Below are 21500 nucleotides of genomic sequence, written 5' to 3'. Positions count from 1 at the left end.
TCCACGATATTACACCTTGGTCATATTGTAGCGGTGCTTAGGCAAAGCCCTGCGACAGGAGAACATCAAGATCGTCACCACGCCATCGTGCTGACGGAACTCCCCCCCGCTCCTCTGCTGGATCGGAGATCGGGGGTGCGTCATCGAGCTGTACGCGTGTCAAGAACTCAGAGGTGCCGGAGTAACGGTGCTTGGATCGGTTGGATCGGGAGGACGTACGACTACTTCCTCTATGTTGCGACAACGCTTCCGCTTCGGTCTATGAGGGTACGTAGACAACACTCTCCCCTCTCGTTGCTATACATCACCATGATCTTGCGTGTGTGTAGGAATTTTTTTGAAATTACTACGTTCCCCAACACCGCAACCGCCATCGCTTACCCGTTCCGCCCTCCGACAAGTTTTGACACATTTTGGTCTTTGAGAATCTGAGTTGTGGTTCCCGTGTCCTATTGTGTTTCGGCTATATAGGTACGGTTCGACATCAACATCACCATCGCTCATATTCGCAAAGGACTCATCATCGCCAAGGATGGTAACCTCGACAACATCTTTGTCATTTCCATGCCATTGCATTGATAACCACATAGCCTTACTTTTGCGTTGCTTACCTATTGAGACCAGCCTTTGAGTATTGCTGGCAATGTGACTTGTGCACATTAGTGAACATACTCCATAGCATACATACCATATCATAGTGGTGAATATCTTGGTATCATCTTTTGCGTCACAAAGTTGTCATCACGTACTCAGTTGCTATCTTGGTTTGTGAAGTTTTGCATGAAAAAAGAGCTCAAAAGAGAAAGAGCCAAACAAGATTTTAACCAAGAAGGGAAAGATAAGCAAAGAGCTTATAAGCAAGAACCATAGCATCATACTACATTAAGATTGTCATATCCGATCATCTTGGGATCATATCACCGAAATACCATACATATAGCATACTTGGAATAGAGATCGTTGCATTTTTGCCTAGTAGGTTGTGCACAAGTTCCGTATCCGCCTATTGTGCAATCGTGCTAGCGTCTCTCTAGCGTTGTGTAACAAGAGCATTTTCGTGGACTCCACATTTTGGCTCATTTTTGGTTTGCGCAATCCCACTTATCTATTTGCGTGTGTCTCGGTGGAAAATGACACGTATGGGATCACTGGAATCCCTACTACGGTCGGCGGGCGCGAGGTTGTGGAAAGAGCGGGTCTAGGAGCCAGCACAAAGATCGTTTACCCAGGTTCGGGCCGCGAGGATGCGTAATACCCTAGTCCTGCTTCGATGTATATTTGAGTGTTCTTGAGCTCTTGAACTAGCTACGGTGCGTGCATAGTCCAAAAGATCCGAATCCCCCTCCAGTATGCCTCGGGCCTCCTTTTATAGGAAAAAGGGGTCGCCACAGTGGCACACAGGAGGTGGAAAGGTGTACAGTGGCTGAGCTTATCGCCTGTCATCATAGGACAAAACGCATTAAATGCGCTACTTAGGTGTCCTCTTGCCTTATCGGGGACGGCAGCGAAGCACGTCTCATCCGTCGCCGCTTCGCCTTGCTTCGACACGCGTCCAAGCGAACGAGGCGTGCAGTGCCATGTAGGATGCAGGCTGCTGAGCTAGTGCAGTGGCAGTGTCTTCACGAAGATCTGCACACCACCTCGCAGGTGCTTGCTGAGTTGGTCTAGAGGTCGCACGTCGCCACACAGGTGCTCGCCTAGCTGGTTGAGCTGGCAGCTGCATGGGAACGGCAGTGGAGTCTTGGCAGGTGTGGGCCTGGCTGCGGCCCCACAGACGTCCTCGGCAAGGGTCTTGTCGGGGTCCCGGCAAGGGTCTTGCCGTGACATCGCGGTCGTCCCCGGCAAGGATCTTGCCGGAGGTCTCGTGGATTTCCTCGGCAAGGATCTTGCTAAGGATCGTCATCTTCTGGTCCTCATCTGATCTTGTGTGTTAATGATCTTCACGAAGATCCGCATGCTACCATGGAGGTGCCTCCCGAGCCTTGGTTCCAATGTGGTCGATGGCGTTGGAACCCTTGGGTTCAAGGGTGGCGTGCTCTGCTGGCGCTGGGCAAGTTGCCCCGGAATCTACCTTCTGTTTAGATGTGTTTTTATGTTTTAATTAGTGTTTGTGCCAAGTAGAACCTATAGGATAACCTATGGTGATAGTTGATTTGATTCTGCTGAAAAACAGAAACTTTGCGTGCACGAAATTAGTTTTGTTAAATCACGTAAACGTGCTTTTGCGTTGATTCTTTTTTTCTGTAGATCAATAGATAAATTTTACAGGACTTACTATTTTTTAGGATTTTTAGAGTTCCATAAGTTTGCGTTAGTTACAGATTGCTACAGACTATTCTGTTTTTGACAGATTCTGCCTTTCATGTGTTGTTTGCTTATTTTGATGCATCTATGGCTAGTATTAAGTAGTATGAACCATAGAGAACTTGGAATACAGTAGGTTTAACACCAATTTAAATAAAGAATGAGTTCATTACAGTACCTTATGTGGTGGTTTTGTTTTCTTTCACTAACGGAGCTTATGAGATTTCCTGTTGAGTTTTGTGTTGTGAAGTTTTCAAGTTTTGAGTAAAGATTTGATGGACTATGGAATAAGGAGTGGCAAAAGACTAAGCTTGGGGATGCCCATGGCACCCCAATATATTCAAGAATAGCCAAAAGCCTAAGCTTGGGGATGCCCCGGAAGGCATCCCCTCTTTCGTCTTCGTTCATCGGTAACTTTACTTGGAGCTATATTTTTACTCGCCACATGATATGTGTTTTGCTTGGAGCGTCTTGTATGATATTAGTATTTGCTTTTTAGTTTACCACAATCATCCTTGCTGTACACACCTTTTGGGAGAAGCCCACTTTATTAGAATTTGCTAGAATACTCTATGTGCTTCACTTATATCTTTTGAGCTAGATAGTATTTGCTCTAGTGCTTCACTTATATCTTTTAGAGCACGGCGGTGGCTTAATTTTGAAGAAATTGTTGATCTCTCATGCTTCACTTATATTATTTTGAGAGTCTTTTAGAACAGCATGGTATTTGCTATGGTTATAAATTTGGTCCTAGAATGATGAGCATCCAAGTTGGGTATAATAAAAACTATCATAGAAAGTGCACAAAACACTAGGATCAATTTGTTGCTTGATAATTGTTTTGAAATATAGAGGTGGTAATGTTAGAGTCATGCTAGTACGGAATTATGAAATTGAGAAATACTTGTGTTGAAGTTGGCAAGTCCCATAGCATGCACGTATGGTAAAAGTTGTGTGACAAATTTGTTGCATAAGGTGCTCTTTTAATTGTCTTCCTTATGAGTGGAGGTCGGGATCACGCGATGGTTAACTCCTACCAACCCTTCCCCTAGGAGCATGCGTAGTAGTACTTTGCTTCGAGGGCAAGTAGACTTTTGCAATAAGTATATGAGTTCTTTATGACTAATGTGAGTCCATGGATATACGCACACTCACCCTTCCACTTTGCTAGCCTCTATTATACCGCGCAACTTTCGCCGGTATCATGCATTCATTATTTACCTTCCTCAAAACAGCCATCATACCTACCTATTATGGCATTTCCATAGCCATTCCGAGATATATTGCCATGCCACTTTCCACCGTTCCGTTTATTATGACACGCTTCATCATTGTCATATTGCTCTTTGCATGATCATGTAGTTGACATCGTATTTGTGGCAAAGCCACCTTCATAATTTTCATACATGTCACTCTTGATTCATTGCATATCCCGGTACACCGCCGGAGGCATTCATATAGAGTCATATCTTGTTCTAGTTTTGAGTTGTAAGTCAATAAAAGTGTGATGATCTTCATTATTAGAGCATTGTCCCAGTGAGGAAAGGATGATGAAGACTATGATTCCCCCACAAGTCGGGATGAGACTTCCGACTTTACAAAAAGAAAAAAAGAAAAAAAGAGAAAGGCCAAAAAAAGGCCAAAGAAAAAAAAGGAAAAGAAAAAAAGAATAATAATAATAATAATAAAATGAGAGAAAAAAGAGAGAGGGGACAATGCTACTATCCTTTTTACCACACTTGTGCTTCAAAGTAGCACCATGATCTTCATGATAGAGAGTCTCCTATGTTGTCACTTCCATATACTAAGTGGGAATTTTTCATTATAGAACTTGGCTTGTATATTCCAATGATGGGCTTCCTCAAAATGCCCTAGGTCTTCATGAGCAAGCAAGTTGGATGCATACCCACTTAGTTTCTTTTGTTGAGCTTTCATATATTTATAGCTCTAGTGCATCCATTGCATGGCAATCCCTACTCACTCACATTGATATCTATTGATGGGCATCTCCATAGCCCGTTGATACGCCTAGTTGATATGAGCCTATCTTTTCCCTTTTTGTCCTCACAACCACCACCAAATACCACCATAGTGCTATGTCCATGGCTTGCGCTCATGTATTGCGTAAGAGTTGAAAAAGCTGAAGCGCGTTAAAAAGTATGAACCAATTGCTTGGATGAAACCGGAGTTGTGCTTGATGGGAGTATTTTGTGTAATGAAAATGAAGCATGGCCTAACTATATGATTTTGTAGGGATAAGCTTTCTTTGGCTATGCTATTTTGATAGGACATGATTATTTGTTAGTATGCTTCGAAGCATTATTTTTTTATGTTTTATAAGCTTTTATCTTGAATCATTTGGATCTGAACAATCATGCCACAATAAAGGAAATTACATTGAGAAATATGCTAGGTAGCATTCCACATCAAAAATTCTGTTTTTATCATTTACCTACTCGAGGACGAGCATGAATTAAGCTTGGGGATGCTTGATACGTCTCCAACGTATCTATAATTTTTGATTGTTCCATGCTATTATATTACCCCTTTTGGATGTTTATGGGCTTTATTTTACACATTTATATCATTTTTGGGACTAACCTACTAACCAGAGGCCCAACCTGTATTGCTGTTTTTTTTGCCTATTTCAGTATTTCTAAGAAAAGGAATATCAAACGGAGTCCAAACGGAATGAAACCTTCGGGAGCGTGATTTTTGGAACGAACGTGATCTAGAGGACTTGGAGTGCAAGCCAAGAAGCAGCCGAGGCGGCCACGAGGGTGGAGGGCGCGCCCACCCCTACAGGGGCGCCCCCTATCTCGTGGGCCCCTCAAGTGGCCACCAACGTACTTCTTCCTCTTATATATACCCACGTACCCCAAAAACATCCAGGGAGCCAACGAAAAACAATTTCCACCGCCGTAACCTTCTGTATCCGCGAGATCCCATCTTGGAGCCTTCGCCGGCGCTGCACCGCAGGGGGAATCGATCACGGAGGGCTTCTACATCAACACCATAGCCCCTGCGATGAGTTGTGAGTAGTTTACCACAGACCTTCGGGTCCATAGTTATTAGCTAGATGGCTTCTTCTCTCTTTTTGGATCTCAATACCATGTTGTCCCCCTCTCTTGTGGAGATCTTTTCGATGTAACTCTTTTTGCGGTGTGTTTGTCGAGATCTGATGAATTGTGGGTTTATGATCAAGTTTATCTATGAGAAATATTTGAATCTCCTCTGAAATCTTTTATGTGTGATTGAGTTACCTTTGCAAGTCTCTTCGAATTATCAGTTTGGTTTGGCCTACTAGATTAATCTTTCTTGTAATGGGAGAAGTGCTTAGCTTTGGGTTCAATCTTGCGGTGTCCTTACCCAGTGACAATAGGGGTTGCAAGGCACGTATTGTATTGTTGCCATCGAGGATAAAAAGATGGGGTTTATATCATATTGCATGAGTTTATCCCTCTACATCATGTCATCTTTCTTAATGCATTACTCTGTTCTTATGAACTTAATACTCTAGATGCATGCTGGATAGTGGTAGATGTGTGGAGTAATAGTAGTAGATGCAGGCAGGAGTCGGTCTACTTGTCACGGACGTGATGCCTATATACATGATCATGCCTAGATAATCTCATAATTATTCGCTTTTCTATCAATTGCTCAACAATAATTTGTTCACCCATCAAAATACTTATGCTATCTTGAGAGAAGCCACTAGTGAAACCTATGCCCCCCGGGTCTATCTTTATCATATAAGCTTCCAATCTACTTTTATTTGCATCTTTACTTTTCCAATCTATATTATAAAATACCAAAAATATATTTATCTTATCATACTATCTCTATCAGATCTCACTTTCGCAAGTGGCCGTGAAGGGATTGACAACCCCTTTATTGCGTTGGTTGCGAGTTCTTTGTATGTTTGTGTAGGTGCATGGGACTTTTGAGGAGCCTCCTACTAGATTGATACCTTGGTTCTCAAAAACTGAGTGAAATACTTACGCTACTATTGCTGCATCGCCCTTTCCTCTTCAAGGAAAACCAACGCAAGCTCAAGACGTAGCAAGGACGAGGCTGACATGGCCGCGAAGGTGAGGGAGCTCGCCCAGTGGGCGGGGTCTGCCGGGGAAGCCAGCGGTGTCAACACCGAGGACCCCCTTGTTGAGGATGTGGTCGAGGAGTCTACCGAGGAAGAGGCTGAGGCCGACAACCCTCCGGCCACGGGAAAAAGGCGTGTCCTACGGCGGGCCAGCTCTGGCAAGCCGGTCCGGCCCGGCAGAAGTGAACTGCGGCAAGAGGTTCAGGGGGAGTCTGTGCGCCCGACGAGGGCCGCGGCAGCGAAGAAGGTGGTGAAGGCCGCGGTGGCAAAGAGGAAAGCGACCGCCTCTTCGTCGTCCAAGCGTTGTCGGACTCCATCCCCTTCCGCTCCTACTGCAGATGTCGACATGGAGGTCGTCTTCGATTTTGGGTCTCTTAGCCCAAGGAGGAAAAGGAAGGCAGTGGAAGAGGAGGTGGAGGACGAGTAAGTATCTTGCCCTTCGTCATCTCTGTCCTTTCAGACCGCGCCGCTTTTCTCGACTTGTTTTCATCTTCGCAGGGATAGGAAGACGCTGGCCCAAAGGGTGGCGAAGAGGGCCAGGGCGTCGACGGGCAACCAGCCCCCGGCGGGCGCTTCGCGCACGCCGATGGTGGAGATTAGCCCGGACAGCAGCCCCCGTCTCAGCCCCCAGCGTGCGTTCACCACTCACTCCTCATCAATGTGTGTTGGGGTATGATCCCTTGGCACTGACCTTGTTGTGGCTGCAGGAGGAGGACGGCAGCAGGAGGAGCCACTGAGGGCCACCCCCAACACGCCGCCCCCATCAACCACGCCGCCCCGAGGGGCGTCCTCGGCAAGGGCGCCAAGCACCGAGCCCATGCACACGAAGGAGGAGGAGGCAAACTTGGGTGCTGGTGGCTCCGTCCCGGCGACGGATGTTGGCGGGGAGGGGGCCACTTCTTCCTAGCCCGGCAGGGGTAAGTTATTCGCTTTCTGTCCCTGTTCTTTCTTCTTCTTCTTTTTGAGGTTTGATCTTGGCTCCGTCTCAATCTCCTTCTTGGTATCCAGATCCTTCCTCAGCGGACCGGGAGGATATTGACACTGCCGTTGAGGAGGTTGCCAAGGACGCCAAGGCCGAGGCCCACAGGATCGCCACCGAGAAGGCTGCCAAGACCGCCGCCGAAGAGGCCGACAAGGGGCCTGCCGGAGGGACCAACAAGGCTGCTGCCGAGGAGGCCGGCAAGGCTGCTGCTGAGGAGGGGGTGGTCGATGATCAACCCTCCTCCTCCGCCGCCTCTGGCTCGGGCAGGTATTTGAAGGTGGGCGACGACCTGTTCATCCACCTTCCAGGGACGCCGGGCACTAGGGCACCGGCCGAGGGAGAGGTGTTTGACGACGAGGATCTCGCCTCCGTCGGGCTCTAGGTTGTTAACGAACCGAGTGCCGGTGGTGGCGGTTCTCAAGAGGAGCGGCTTCTTTGGGCCATGAACGCCGACTTCCAAAATCTCCAGGTGCTCCACCGCGCCCGTCTGGACAAGGTGAAGTCCAAGGCAGCAGTGGTGGACAAGGCGGAGGCGGAACTTGAGGAATGCATCACTGAGACGCAGGCCTGGTTCCGCCAGGCCCATGAAGAGCTAAAGGCTGCCAAGATCTGTTGGCCGAGCGCAAGCAAGAGCTCATCTTGAAGCAGGCCAACGTCGAGAAGGCCCAGGAGGCGGCGAGGGTACAGGCCGCCAAGGACGAGGCCGCCCGGCACCAGCACCAAGCCGAGCCGAACTCCCAGGAGGAGGACCTTGTTGCTCATGAGGAGGCGCTCGCCGCCACACTCCAAGGCAAGGATGAGGAGGTCGAGAGGCTCATCGCGCAGCAGACCTAGGAGCTGAAGCAGAGGCACGGGGAGGCACTCGATGCTCAAGCCCTGGTCCACGACGACAAGGTGAAGGAACTGGAGGTGGAGCGGGACAGCCTGAAGAACAAGGCCCTGGAGCTAGTGATGGAGAAGGACACGATCAGCAGCGCCTTGGTGGAGGCACAGGCCGCAGCCCTCAGCAAGGCCGAGCTACTCTCCCAAGCCAACGACTCCATCAAAGACCTGAAGCTGAAGCTGGAGGGTCTTGAGGGGATGCTTTCGGAGGCCAGGGCCCGGGAGGATACCCTGACCAAGAATCTGGAGGAGGAGAGGCAGCTGCGGAGGAATGACGCTGCCAACCTCGAGGATTATGTGAAGGGCGAAAACCTCTAGATCAGCCACCTCACCGACGTCGCCGGCAGGATCACCACGAAGCTGGCTACCATGGGGATGCCAAACATGAGGTACGCTCCGGAGCCGAACGTGAGTCCCAACGCCAAGCTGACCCTGTTCTTCGAGGGCGTTCTTGGAGCCTTGGAGCAGTTTCGCTCTAACAGAGCAAGCTCTCTGGCCAATGAGGCCCGACAGCTTGGCCGAGGTGTCCTGACCAAAGTCCTCACCAAGGTGGCGTACTGGAACCCCAACCTCGACTTTGACGCCACGCTGGAGAGCTTGTCGGAGGATGTGGACCTTGCGACGCTTGAGGAGCGTATCAAGCCCATCATCAGCCGCGTCGACGGAATTCGGAGGATAGAAGACCAGTGCCGGGACTAGGCACCCCGTTTCTCATCGCCGCTGCAGATTCATGACCAAGACAATTTTTATCTTTAGTTAGAACGGCAGCAACAATTGATGTAATATAACTCTGCAATACTTTGAAACGATGCATGTTATTTTCCAGTTTGATCTCTCTTTGTATGTCCACCCTACGTTAATTGGGTAGGCTTGCCGACGCGTAAACCCAAGCCGCGACGCCTCGACGACGGATCCCCAATAGCCTACCGAGTGTGCTTACTGCCAGGCGAACCACCTTACCGTTCTCAGCGCGGCCGCTTGAACTGTCGAGCGGACTAGAAACAGAACAAGAGCGTTGCCAATAGCAGAAGGCCACCCTGCCGTTCTCGACGCAGCCGCTTGAACTGTTGAGCGGACTCGAAACAGAACAAGGGCGTTGCCAATAGTGGAAGGGCCCCATTGCATGCAGGTTTCTCATATAGAGGGAAAGATCTCCAAGGAGAATAATCTTATATAAAAAGAATTGCTCGAAGTTTAGTGTGACTTAGCTTTTCTGTCGCTTCGCGAGCGTTCATTGCATCTGCAAATGATGCCGCTTGTTCGGTCGCCTTCTTCCTTGGAAGCCATGGCGATGAAGAATTGCTAAACTAGCTGCTAGACTGGATTTTCACAACTGCGCCCCCTACCTGGTGCGCCAGAGATGTCGGAGGAAAACGCCACCTATGGGATCACTAGAATCCCTACTACGGTCGGCGGGCGCGAGGTTGTGGAAAGAGAGGGTCTAGGAGCCAGCACAAAGATAGTTTACCCAGGTTCGGGCTGCGAGGATGCATTATACCCTAGTCCTGCTTCGGTGTATATTTGAGTGTTCTTGAGCTCTTGAACTAGCTACGGTGCGTGCATAGTCCAAAAGATCCGAACCCCCCTCCAGTATGCCTCGGGCCTCCTCCTATAGGAAAAAGGGGTCGCCACAGTGGCACATAGGAGGTGGAAAGGTGTACAGTGGCTGAGCTTATCGCCTGTCATCACAGGACAAAACACATTAAATGCGCTACTTAGGTGTCCTCTTGCTTTATCGGGGACGGCAGCGAAGCCCGTCTCATCCGTCGCCGCTTCGCCTTGCTTCGACACGCGTCCAGGCCAACGAGGCGTGCAACGCCATGTAGGATGGTAGGCTGCTGAGCTGGTGCGGTGGCAGTGTCTTCATGAAGATCTGCATGCCACCACACAGGTGCTTGCTAAGTTGGTCTAGAGGTCGCACGTCGCCATGCACGTGCTCGCCTAGCTGGCTGAGCTGGCAGCTGCATGGGAACGGCGGTGGAGTCTTGGCATATGTGGGCCTGGCCGCGACCCCGCTGACGTCCTTGGCAAGGGTCTTGCTGGGGTCCCGGCAAGGGTCTTGCCATGACATCACGGTCATCCCCGGCAAGGATCTTGCCGGAGGTCTTGTGAATTTCCTCGGCAAGGATCTTGCCGAGGATCGTTGTCTTCTGGTCCTCATCTGATCTTGTGTGTTAATGATCTTCACGAAGATCTGCATGCCACCATGGAGGTGCCTCCTGAGCCTTGGTTCCAATGTGGTCGATGTCATTGGAACCCTTGAGCTCAAGGGTGGCGCGCTCTGCTGGCGCTGGGCAAGTTGCCCCGGCAAGGCTCTTGTTGAGGTTGCGGAGGCTGCCCCGGCAAGGGTCTTGCCGGGGGAGTCCACCTCGCCCTCTTGCTTTTTGTGTCTCTGGTCTTGGCGTTGCTTTGATTGTCTTGTGCCTTTGTATTCCCTCCTCTGCCCTGCTAAGTGTGGCCGTGGGCGCGGCTCTGACTGCCCATGCACAAGTAAAGGGGTACAAAAGAGAGCCCCTACTTTTGTACACCGATAGTGTGTGTTTCTGTGTACCATACCTTGCTATTGGTCTACTTGTTGCATTTGCAAATTTGTGAATCTTTTCCAACATTATTGACGCTCACTAACAATTGCATCAAATTTTGTGCCACATTCCTAACCAAGCTCCACCATAAGCTTTTACTTGTGTAGGTGTGAGAACCGACAAGAATTTGTACCAGTTGTGCTATTTCATTGTCCACACTTGAGTGATCATTGATCCATCTTCAACATCGGTCAAGGTACATTTGGTATAAGTTCTTCTCTTTCTCCCACTTACATTTTTGCTTGGAATGATGGATAGGCCAAGTTCTTCTACCAACCCACTCTTCATCGAGCAAGACAACGACATGTCATCATACGTCACCAAGAGCCACCTCTTTGGTGCACAACGAGCTTTGCATCAAGCTCAACAAGCAATGAGCGACCGCATCGACAATCTCGCCACCGACTTGTGACTCTCTGAGCAACGAACAAGAGACTACTTTGACAACAAGCTCGATGCTCACAAGAAAGAGAACGATGCAAGAATGGACGAGATCCGTGCCTTGTTGGTGAACCGCCATCCTTCCACTTCTTCAGACTCAAGACGGAGCCGCTCAAGTCGACTCACCGACGGCACCTTCTTTGGCTCAAGTACACCGACATCGAACACTCTTCGACGAACCGCACGTTAAGAACGTCATGCATCTCGCAATCCTCTACACGGCCATCATTCACACGAGCAAGTCGACAAGCAAGCACATCGTCATCAGCCAAACCAAGTTCCTTTTGCACAAGCTCAATGAGGGAGTCCTGGACTAGGGGGTGTCCGGATAGCCGAACTATCATCATCAGCCGGACTCCAAGACTATGAAGATACAAGACTGAAGACTTCGTCCCGTGTCCGGATGGGACTTTCCTTGGCGTGGAAGTCAAGCTTGGCAATACGGATATGTAGATCTCCTACCATTGTAACCAACTCTGTGTAACCCTAGCCCTCTCCGGTGTCTATATAAACTGGAGGGTTTTAGTACGTAGAACAACAATCATACCATAGGCTAGCTTCTAGGGTTTAGCCTCCTTGATCTCGTGGTAGATCCACTCTTGTACTACCCATATCATCAATATTAATCAAGCAGGAGTAGGGTTTTACCTCCATCGAGAGGGCCCGAACCTGGGTAACAACATCGTGTCCCTTGTCTCCTGTTACCATCCGCCTAGACGCACAGTTCGGGACCCCCTACCCGAGATCCGCCGGTTTTGACACCGACATTGGTGCTTTCATTGAGAGTTCCTCTGTGCCGTCACATATAGGCCTGATGGCTCCTTCGATCATCACCAACGACGCAGTCCAGGGTGAGACTTTTCTCCCCGGACAGATCTTCGTATTCGGCGGCTTTGCACTGCGGGCCAATTTGCTTGGCCATCTGGAGCAGATCGAAAGCCACGCCCCTGGCCGTCAGGTCAGGTTTGGAAGTCTAAACTTCACGGCTGACATCCGCGGAGATTTAATCTTCGATGGATTCGAGCCACAGCCGAGCACGCCGCACTGTCTCGATGGGCATGATTTAGCTCTGCTTCCGGACAGTGCCCTGGAGGCCGCACACGAGTCCGCTCCGACCCTTAATTCGGAGCCGACTGCGCAGATCGAGGATGGGTGGTTAGACACCGCCTTGGGGGCTGCAACCTCTACGGCGATGGAGCCGAATACTGACCTTGTCCCTTGTGAAGCTCGTGACTCCGAGGTGCCGGACTCCTCGCTGGACTCTGAACCTCCCGTGCCCCCTCCAATCGAATCCGATTGGGCGCCGATCATGGAGTTCACCGCTGCGGACATCTTTCAGCACTCACCTTTCGGCGACATTCTGAATTCGCTAAAGTATCTCTCGCTATCAGGAGAGCCCTGGCCGGATCACGGTCAGGACGGTTGGGATGCGGACGACGAAGAAATTCAAACCCCACCCACCACCCACTTAGTAGCCACTGTCGACGATTTAACCGACATGCTAGACTTCGACTCTGAAGACTTTGACGGCATGGACGACGATGCCGGAGACAACCAAGAACCAGCACCTACCGGGCACTGGAAAGCCACCTCAACTCACGACGTATACATGGTGGATACACCAAAAGGAAGCGATAACGAGGAACAACGGGACGCGGCGAAGGATAATTCCCCCAAAAAACAACCAAAACGGTGACGCAAGCGCCGCCCGAAGTCCCGCCTTGATAACAACAGCACCCATACTGACCCAGTCGTAGAGCGGGACGAACCAGTGGACGACGAACATGCCACCAAGCAATCATCCGAACAGGACGAATTGGACGAGCAACCCATCCCCGGTGAAAAAAAACAGTCCAGACGGCCTCACGCCGGACACATTACCGGAGCATAAGAACCTTCACAAAAGGCTCGTCGCCACTGCAAGAAGTTTGAAGAAGCAGAAGCGGAAGCTCAAAACAGCAGAAGACGTACTCAGAATAAGATGGGGCAAGGTACTCAAGACCGCAGATAAGTACGACGATAGTCACCAAGCAAAGAGCTACCCGAAGTGCAAACTGTTGTCCGAATTTGATGAGGAGGCCGCAGAGCCCCCACAGTCAAAAAACAAAGGGGCCGCCTGGCCGGATAGACGACCAGATGACAGGCTAAGAGCGGCAAGCGGCGCCGCACACAAGCCAGCACACGATCCACATAAGGATTCTCGCAGGAAGGACGGCCCGGTCAGGTCCATCTATGGACCAAAAAAGAAGACCCCGGGAAGCAACACAACACGCAGAGTGTTCGAAGATAACGGCACACCTAAATACAGGGGCGCCGCACACCCACTATGTTTCACCGATGAGGTACTGGATCATGAATTTCCAGCGGGATTCAAGCCCGTAAACATAGAGGCATACGACGGAACAACAGACCCCGGAGTCTGGATTGAGGATTACATCCTACATATACATATGGCTAGAGGAGACGATCTCCATGCCATAAAATACCTACCCCTCAAGCTCAAAGGGCCAGCTCGGCATTGGCTCAAAAGCCTCCCAGAAAATACAATTGGAAGTTGGGAAGAGCTCGAGGATGCGTTTCGAGCAAATTTCCAAGGGACTTATGTCCGCCCTCCGGATGCAGACGATTTAAGTCACATAACTCAACAGCCCGGAGAGTCAGCACGCAAATTCTGGAACAGGTTCCTCATCAAAAAGAACCAAATAGTCGACTGTCCGGACGCCGAAGCCTTAGCAGCTTTTAAACATAACGTCCGAGACGAATGGCTCGCCAGACACCTCGGCCAGGAAAAACCAAGAACAATGGCCGCGCTAATGAGCCTCATGACCCGCTTTTGCGCGGGAGAAGATAGCTGGCTGGCAAGATGCAGCACCAGCGACCCGAGTACATCTGAGGTCAGAGATGGAAATGGGAAATCACGACGCAGAAAAGATCAGCGCCGGAATAAGGAAAATGGCCCAAGGAGCACCACGGTCAACGCCGGGTTCAAAAGCTCTCGGCCGAACAACAAAACACTGCCTCTTAAGGACAACTATGACGAGCTATCCAACCTAAATAAAATTTTGGATAGGATATGTCAAATCCACAGTACCCCCGGGAGGCTTGCAAACCATACCCACCGAGATTGTTGGGTCTTCAAACAGTCCGGCCGACTTAACGCCGAACACAAGGGGCTCGACACACCAAGCGAAGACGATGACGAACCCCACAAGCAGAGTGCCGGAAAACAAAAGACTTTCCCACAAGAAGTCAAAACAGTGAACTCACTTCATGTGATAACACGGAAAAATAGTGCAGCACCTGCTAAAGCACGCGCCCCATGGTCCACACCAGCGGAGTCCCGAGATTGGATGTCAGGACCACTTACTTTCGACCATCAGGATTACTCCAGAAGTATTCGAAATGCAGGATGGGCTGCTCTGATATTGAATCCCATAATCGACGGACTACAATTTACACAAGTCCTAATGGACGGCGGCAGTGATATAAACCTGCTATACCAGGACACCATCCGCAGAATGGGGATAGACCCTACCAAAATTCGCCATAGCCGCACTTCCTTCAAAGGAGTGACGCCAGACCCTTATGCCAATTGTACAGGCTCTGTACTACTAGAGGTTGTGTTCGGTTCACCCGACAACTTCCGTCGCAAAAAGCTAATCTTCCATATCGCCCCATTTAAAAGTAGCCATCAAGCACTATTGGGACGCGAAGCTTTGGCCCACTTTAACGCAATACCGCATTACGCGTCTCTTACACTTAAAATGCCCGGTCCACGCGACATCATCTCATTAAAGGGCAACTTAGAATGTTCCTCAACTACGGAAAAACGTGAGACTGCCTTGACAGCCACAAACTAATCCGGCCTGGCTGATCGAAGCCCCTAAAACAGGTCATTTAGACCCCAGACACGGCTAGGCGAGTCCGGCATAAACAAACAAGGGGCTTCCCAGCCACATACCCCCTTACAATGGGCTGCATGAATGAAGAATGAGAGCCAATGAAGCTCACCTTTATTCATCTTCTAAATCATACTCTGTCTTAAATACATTTTCTGCATGATATTTTTTTTTCAAACTAAGTTCTTCTCTTTTACAGATGAATCACGTGCTACGCCCGTCCAGGATACGGCACAACAGAGACACAGGCGCAGACGTGCAGCAGGGACCCGTCGCAAGGATTCTTTTCAGATTAAGACCCTGCGTAAACCTTTTTTACTGTCTCTTGTTGATACACATCCCCCGGTTTCTTATCATAACCAAGGAGGAGGCTGGCATTTTGGCATCAGCCACCTCAGAATATTTCGCGCGTACCCGGACACTAGGGGCGCATCATTCTGCCCATTTTCATAAAGACCGAACACCTCAGGGAGTGTTCGGCGTCTCGAGTTAGGCCTTATATGCATCAGATCCGAATCATGTCTTTGGTCAAATGTTGGGTTTGCCCGGCTCCTGTGTTTTGCTGCCTTATGTTCCGTATCATCGGCTAACGCGGCACCAGGAGAACTACTGCGATTGTGCCCCAGTTCGTCCTGGCGAGCACCTCAGTAGAGAAAGCCGAAAACTGACTGTCATAATATAGCAAGAGACTGGTCAACCACTCGATCGACTACCGGAATGTCTAGAATTCCTCCGCTTTGACGAAGGACCGTTTCCCAGTCAGGCACATACGCGCCCCGAATTCGGAGAGTGCGGTGCCCCTAGGGGCTATATCGTAGGCCCACCTTCAAACTCCTATGGCTAAGTGAAAGTGATAAAGCATTATAGTGCGGTTGCCTTGTTTGCTACGCTACCACCTCCTTCACAGGACCAAGACGTTGGATTAAGTGTGAAAATGCACTTTTTTGCAAACACCCCCGCACTATGTGCATGGGGGCTGAAGCCGAAGACTGCCATCTTTCAGGTTATATATACATATACATTACAGCCGCACAGGAGAAATTTCAATACTTGAACGCACAAGTATAAAAAGACCTTATATTATAAATATGGTTTTACAAATCATACATGTCATTTGAACATAACGTTTTTCGAGCACTGCGACTCTATTAAACGAGCGCCATGCAGGACTTCCCCAAAATAGTGCTCGGCGGGTAACCGGCTTTTGTCCGAACCCCGAGATGCAACATCGGTGGCATCCATCTCCGCCCAGTATGTCTTAACACGGGCGAGAGCCATCCGTGCACCCTCTATGCATGCTGACCGCTTCATCGCCTTGATATGCGGCACCGCCCCAAGGAATTGCTGCAATAAGCCAAAATAACTCTTCGGCTTGGGCCTATCCGGCCACAGATGAGTCACCACATCCGTCATGGCAAATCCAGACAATCTATTCAGCTCAGCCCACTCAGCCAACCGATCGGTTAAGGTAAGGGGACGCTCCGGACTATGGAATTGAGACCAGAAAAGCTCTTCCATTTTGTGATCCTTTTGGCTCCGGAAGTGCACGACCGCGTCCGCCGCACTCGCCGCCAAATCCAGATAAGGATCCTCCGCACCCCATAGCTGGCCCAACTGAGCATACTTCTAATCCGTGAACCTCCTGCGCAGCAGAAAGGGCTTTCTAGCCGCAACATCTCCGGCCTGACGCAGCTCCTCCTTTATAGCCCTCATTGCAGAACGGGCATCCTTGGCTTCGGCGGTGGCCTTCTTCAGGTCCTCTTGCTCCGCATGGCGTTCTCTTTCAAGAACCTCATAGCGGTCGGTAGCATCTTTTAGTTTCACGGGCATTTCGGCCATCTCCTCCCTGCTTCGGCAGTGAGCAGCCTTTTCGGCTTTTAGCTCTTCGGCTGCCTTCGAGGCAGCCGCATCACTCCTTCTGGCCTGCTCCTTGGCTCGAGCAAGCTCTGCTCGAAGATTCTCCACAGCAGCGGCACCATCTGCATTTAGCATACATGTTGTAAGGAGTGGGCATCAGCTCCCTTACTAGGTGACCACGGAGAAACAACCTACCTTGTGACTCGTCAAGTCGTTTATTGACCAGCGCGATGTCCGCATCCACAATGTCGAGTTGCCGCTTCAGCTCGGCAACTCTATTAGTCCGGCTGGCCACCGAACGCTCCGCCCCCTGAATAGGAATGGCGACATATTAAAACTGAGATTATGATCCTCGGCACGCTGTCACTTCTGACAACGTACCAAGTCTCAGGGGCTACTATCTATACAAGGCGCACTCTATGTGCAGAACTGTCAAAAGGCATGTCAGTTTTACGTACCTCAAACCCCGCCAGTAAACTTCTGACGGCATCATGCAACCCACTCTCAGCGGATGAAATTCTTTCAATCACCTTACTCATTAATGTACGGTGATCTTCTGAGATAGACGCCCTCTCGAGCAGATCCTTCAGCTCCCCCGGCCGTACACCAGTTGGTGCCGAACTCTCCGGCCCTGCCGGACTCGGGGAGACCCTCCGCGACGATACCTCAGGGTCGTCCGCCCCGCCTGACGGTGCGGCAGATGGAGGCGTCTCGCTCTCCATCATTTCCGGACGAGGGTCCCCCAAAGATGAGCTTAGCTGAGAAGGGCGGAGATCCGAACTACAAGGTAAAAACTTCGGTTATCCTCAGAAGCAAAAATAGGAATGTCCCTTATTACAAAACTCCCCTTTTTCTACTTACGGTTCGCTGGAGGGCTGATTCCTTTGGGGAGATAGTGCGGCCGGGGCTTCTCCTGGCGCAGGACCCTCTGGTGAAGATTTCTTCCCCCGCTTTGAGGCCTTAGCCAACGGATCTTCGGAAGCGGTCCTCTTCTCCCCCTGGAAGGAGGGATTCTCGACCCCCCCTGTCAGGACCCCGACTCGATGTCACATCGATCTAGCTGGTAACACCTCATATCACTTTGCGGCCTCACGCACGGTATCCCCACGGGTGTCGTCTTACCTTTTCCCGGGACCGTTTGCGCCTTTTGGCTCACGTATATGATAGTGTCGCTAGCATCCATATGATAAAGAGCCCGGGCTGACATGACTAGTCGTAAACCCAAAGTGGCACAGACTTACAGGGACAGGCATCCATGACCCAGCTTCGAACGTGTCGGTCATCAGCAAGTGGGTCCGGGCTGTAGCACTGGGCTAGCAGGACTCCGGTAAACCGGGCTGTAGCGGGCTAACAGGACTCCGGTACTCAAAGCGTGACATTTCCCCGAAGGGACAGACACAGGAACGAAGAAGGACACATGCCGGCCAGCCTAAGTGTTCCAGAGCAGTAGCAAGCTACCATGGCTCCGCGATAACACTAGGAGACATTTCCCGGTAAGAGAGGCTACTAAAGATAAACAACTAGATAGTCAGATCCCACACATACCAAGCATTTCAATCATACACACAGTATGCTCGATATGTGCAAATACAACGAAGCATCACAACATGACTCTACGACACAAGTACTTTATTTAAGGCTCAGTGAGCCATACATAACATACACAAAGGTACGGGTCTCACGACCCCACATACAAGTCATACAGTCATACAAACCAGCAGCGGAAGTAACTTGTCTGAGTACAGACAACTAGTAAAACAAAAGAGGCTTGGAAAGCCTAGCTATACTACGTGGTCCTTCACAAGCTCAGGGTCACCACCTGGGTCTTTAGCCTACTCGTTGATGTCAACGTCTACATAGAACCCATCAGAAGGGGTTGCAGCGTCTTCTGTAAAAATGTAGATTATAGCAACATGAGTACAAAGGTACTCAGCAAGACTTACATCAGATCCTACATACATGCATAGTATCAAGAAGGGTTGGTGGAGTTATTGCAGCAAGCCAGCTTTGACTCTTGGCTAGGCTATCCTACGATACTCCAACTTGAAATGGTTTTGCGCACACGAGTCCACTACTCACCACTTCAATACACTACCGACGATCCACCTCCGTCTTCCTACGGAAGAGCCATCCTCGGCACTCACACTTGTCTTGAGGCTTTTAGTAGTTTCCATTTACTTGTCTATGAACTGTATAGGCAACCAAGTAGTCCTTTACTGCGGACGCGGCTATTCGAATAGATCATGTTAACCCTGCAGGGGGTACTTCTTCATACACGCTCTCACCACTTACCGTCGTTTACACGACATGTACTCGGCAACCTTCAAGCGGAAGCCCAACGTGGGTGTCGGCCACGACCTACCTAATCACCTAAGCCTCCAGTCCAGGTTTATCGCCTATCCAGGTTCCATCCGCAGGGAGTCCGGCCGAGGTTTCCCATACGGCCCCGAACGATGTGAACAGGGTTCCCGAGATACCTAACGGGTATTCGGTACACCCGGCCACGTACCTACCGCATCACAGCCCACCCCTACGGTCAGCGCTGTCCACGGCCTCCAGTAGGCTACAAACACCAGAAACTACTTGCAACTCCTGGACGGAGAACTAGGGTGAATAAGAAGCCGAGAGGGTCCATTGGTTTCGGGCCCAATGCATGGTAGTAGCTGATTCTTAAATCACACATACAGATCTCAGTGCTTAAGGTCGGCTTCAATGAAACAACCCACCATGTACTCCTACATGTCCTTTCATCGATACCTTTACCAAATCGTGTTCACTACACCACTCTCATTACTGACATAATTATTTCACTCCAGCCCATCACCCAGATGAACCAGACCTGACACGACTCTAAGCATAGCAGGCATAGCAAGGTAGGAACAACACATACATATGGCTCAAGCAACTCCTACACATGCTAGTGGGTTTCATCTAGTTACTGTGGCAATGACAGGTCATGCAGAGGAATGGGTTCAACTACCGTAGCACACAGCAGTTTGAATCGCGTTGTCTTAATGCAGTAAAAGAGAGCAGGAGCGAGAACATGGGATTGTATCGATATGATCAAATGGTTGGTTGCTTGCCTGATGGTTCGTTGCACTGATACGGTTCTTCGTTAGGGTAATCACGGTACTCCTCGGGGACAGAACCTGTCGCAGAGAGCACCGATACACAAACATCACCAAACAATGTGCAACAATATGATGCATGCATGAAACATGGCAATATGAGTGTATTGGGCTAATGCAACTAAAACCAGAAGGGTTTGAACAAATTTGAATCAAGGATTCAAATTTCAAATTCAAATATGGCCTTTTTAAAGTGCTTTTCCTTGTTCTGCTTAAAACATCAATTTAACTTGTTTGATCATGCATGAAAATAGTACAGATGGATAGATTGGATTTTTCTGATCATTTTTCATATATAATTTGTCCAATTTGGAGTTACAGAATAAAAGTTATGAATTTTTGAAGTTTAAATAATATTCTGGAATTTCCTGATTTAAATTAAATCCAGAAATTATAATTATTGCGCCAGCATGACGTCAGCATGACGTTAGTGGTCAACTGCGGCTGGCTGGAGTCAAACCTGACGTGTGGGGCCCACACGTCAGTGACAGGGGGGTTAAACAGGGTTAAATTAATTCTAATTACTAATTAGTGGCGCTGGGGCCCACTGGTCAGTGTCAGGGGTTAACTAACAGTGGTTAGCGCTAATCTAACCATCTGACCGACAGGGCCCACGCGTCAGTGACCCTGGGGGGTCAAACCTCAGGTCGGACAGGTCAAACCCCACCGGCGACATGACGCCGGCGAGGCCCGAGACGGCGGCGAAAGTGCCTTTTGCCATTCCGGCAACCAAATGGACGGCGGAAGGCATCTACGTGTTGCTGAGGTTGAGCCGCGACTATTGGTGGTGGTGGTTGGGCTCGGGGTGGCCGGAGTTGACGGCGGCGAGCTCGGCTGCGGCTACCGGAGTTCGGGTGCGGTCGGAATCGACGTTGCAGGGGGCTTGGGGAGGCGTTAGTGCGCGCTACGTGCTCCTAGTGAGGTGTGGAGCACGATGGTGTGCTCGGTTGGGTGCTACGGTGACCGTGGCCACGACGGCGACATCGCCGGCGGCGTGGAGCTCTCGGCCAAGGTGGGGCTAGGGCCTAGAGGTCGAAAGAGACCAGGGGAGAAGGGGGAAACGATCCGGGGGCTCACCGCGGGGCTGCAGAGGTGGTTAGCGGGCTCGGGGACGCGCTGGAGACGACGAATTCGACGGCGACGATGATCGGAGCCCGAAGAGGGGAACGGTGACGTGGCGACGATGCAGGGCTTCCGGGGAGCTGTGGAGCGGTGGGGAGGAAGAGGGAGTCGAGGCGGAGCTCCTGAGCTAGTCGGGGGAGCGAGGGGTGGCCGGAGATGGCTGCTATGGCGAACGGCGGCGACGGTGGTGTTCGGCCGTGTGAG

This window comes from Triticum dicoccoides, chromosome 3B (assembly GCF_002162155.2).
Source record: "Triticum dicoccoides isolate Atlit2015 ecotype Zavitan chromosome 3B, WEW_v2.0, whole genome shotgun sequence".
Lineage (NCBI taxonomy): Eukaryota > Viridiplantae > Streptophyta > Magnoliopsida > Poales > Poaceae > Triticum > Triticum dicoccoides.
This window is presented reverse-complemented; position numbering follows the sequence as displayed.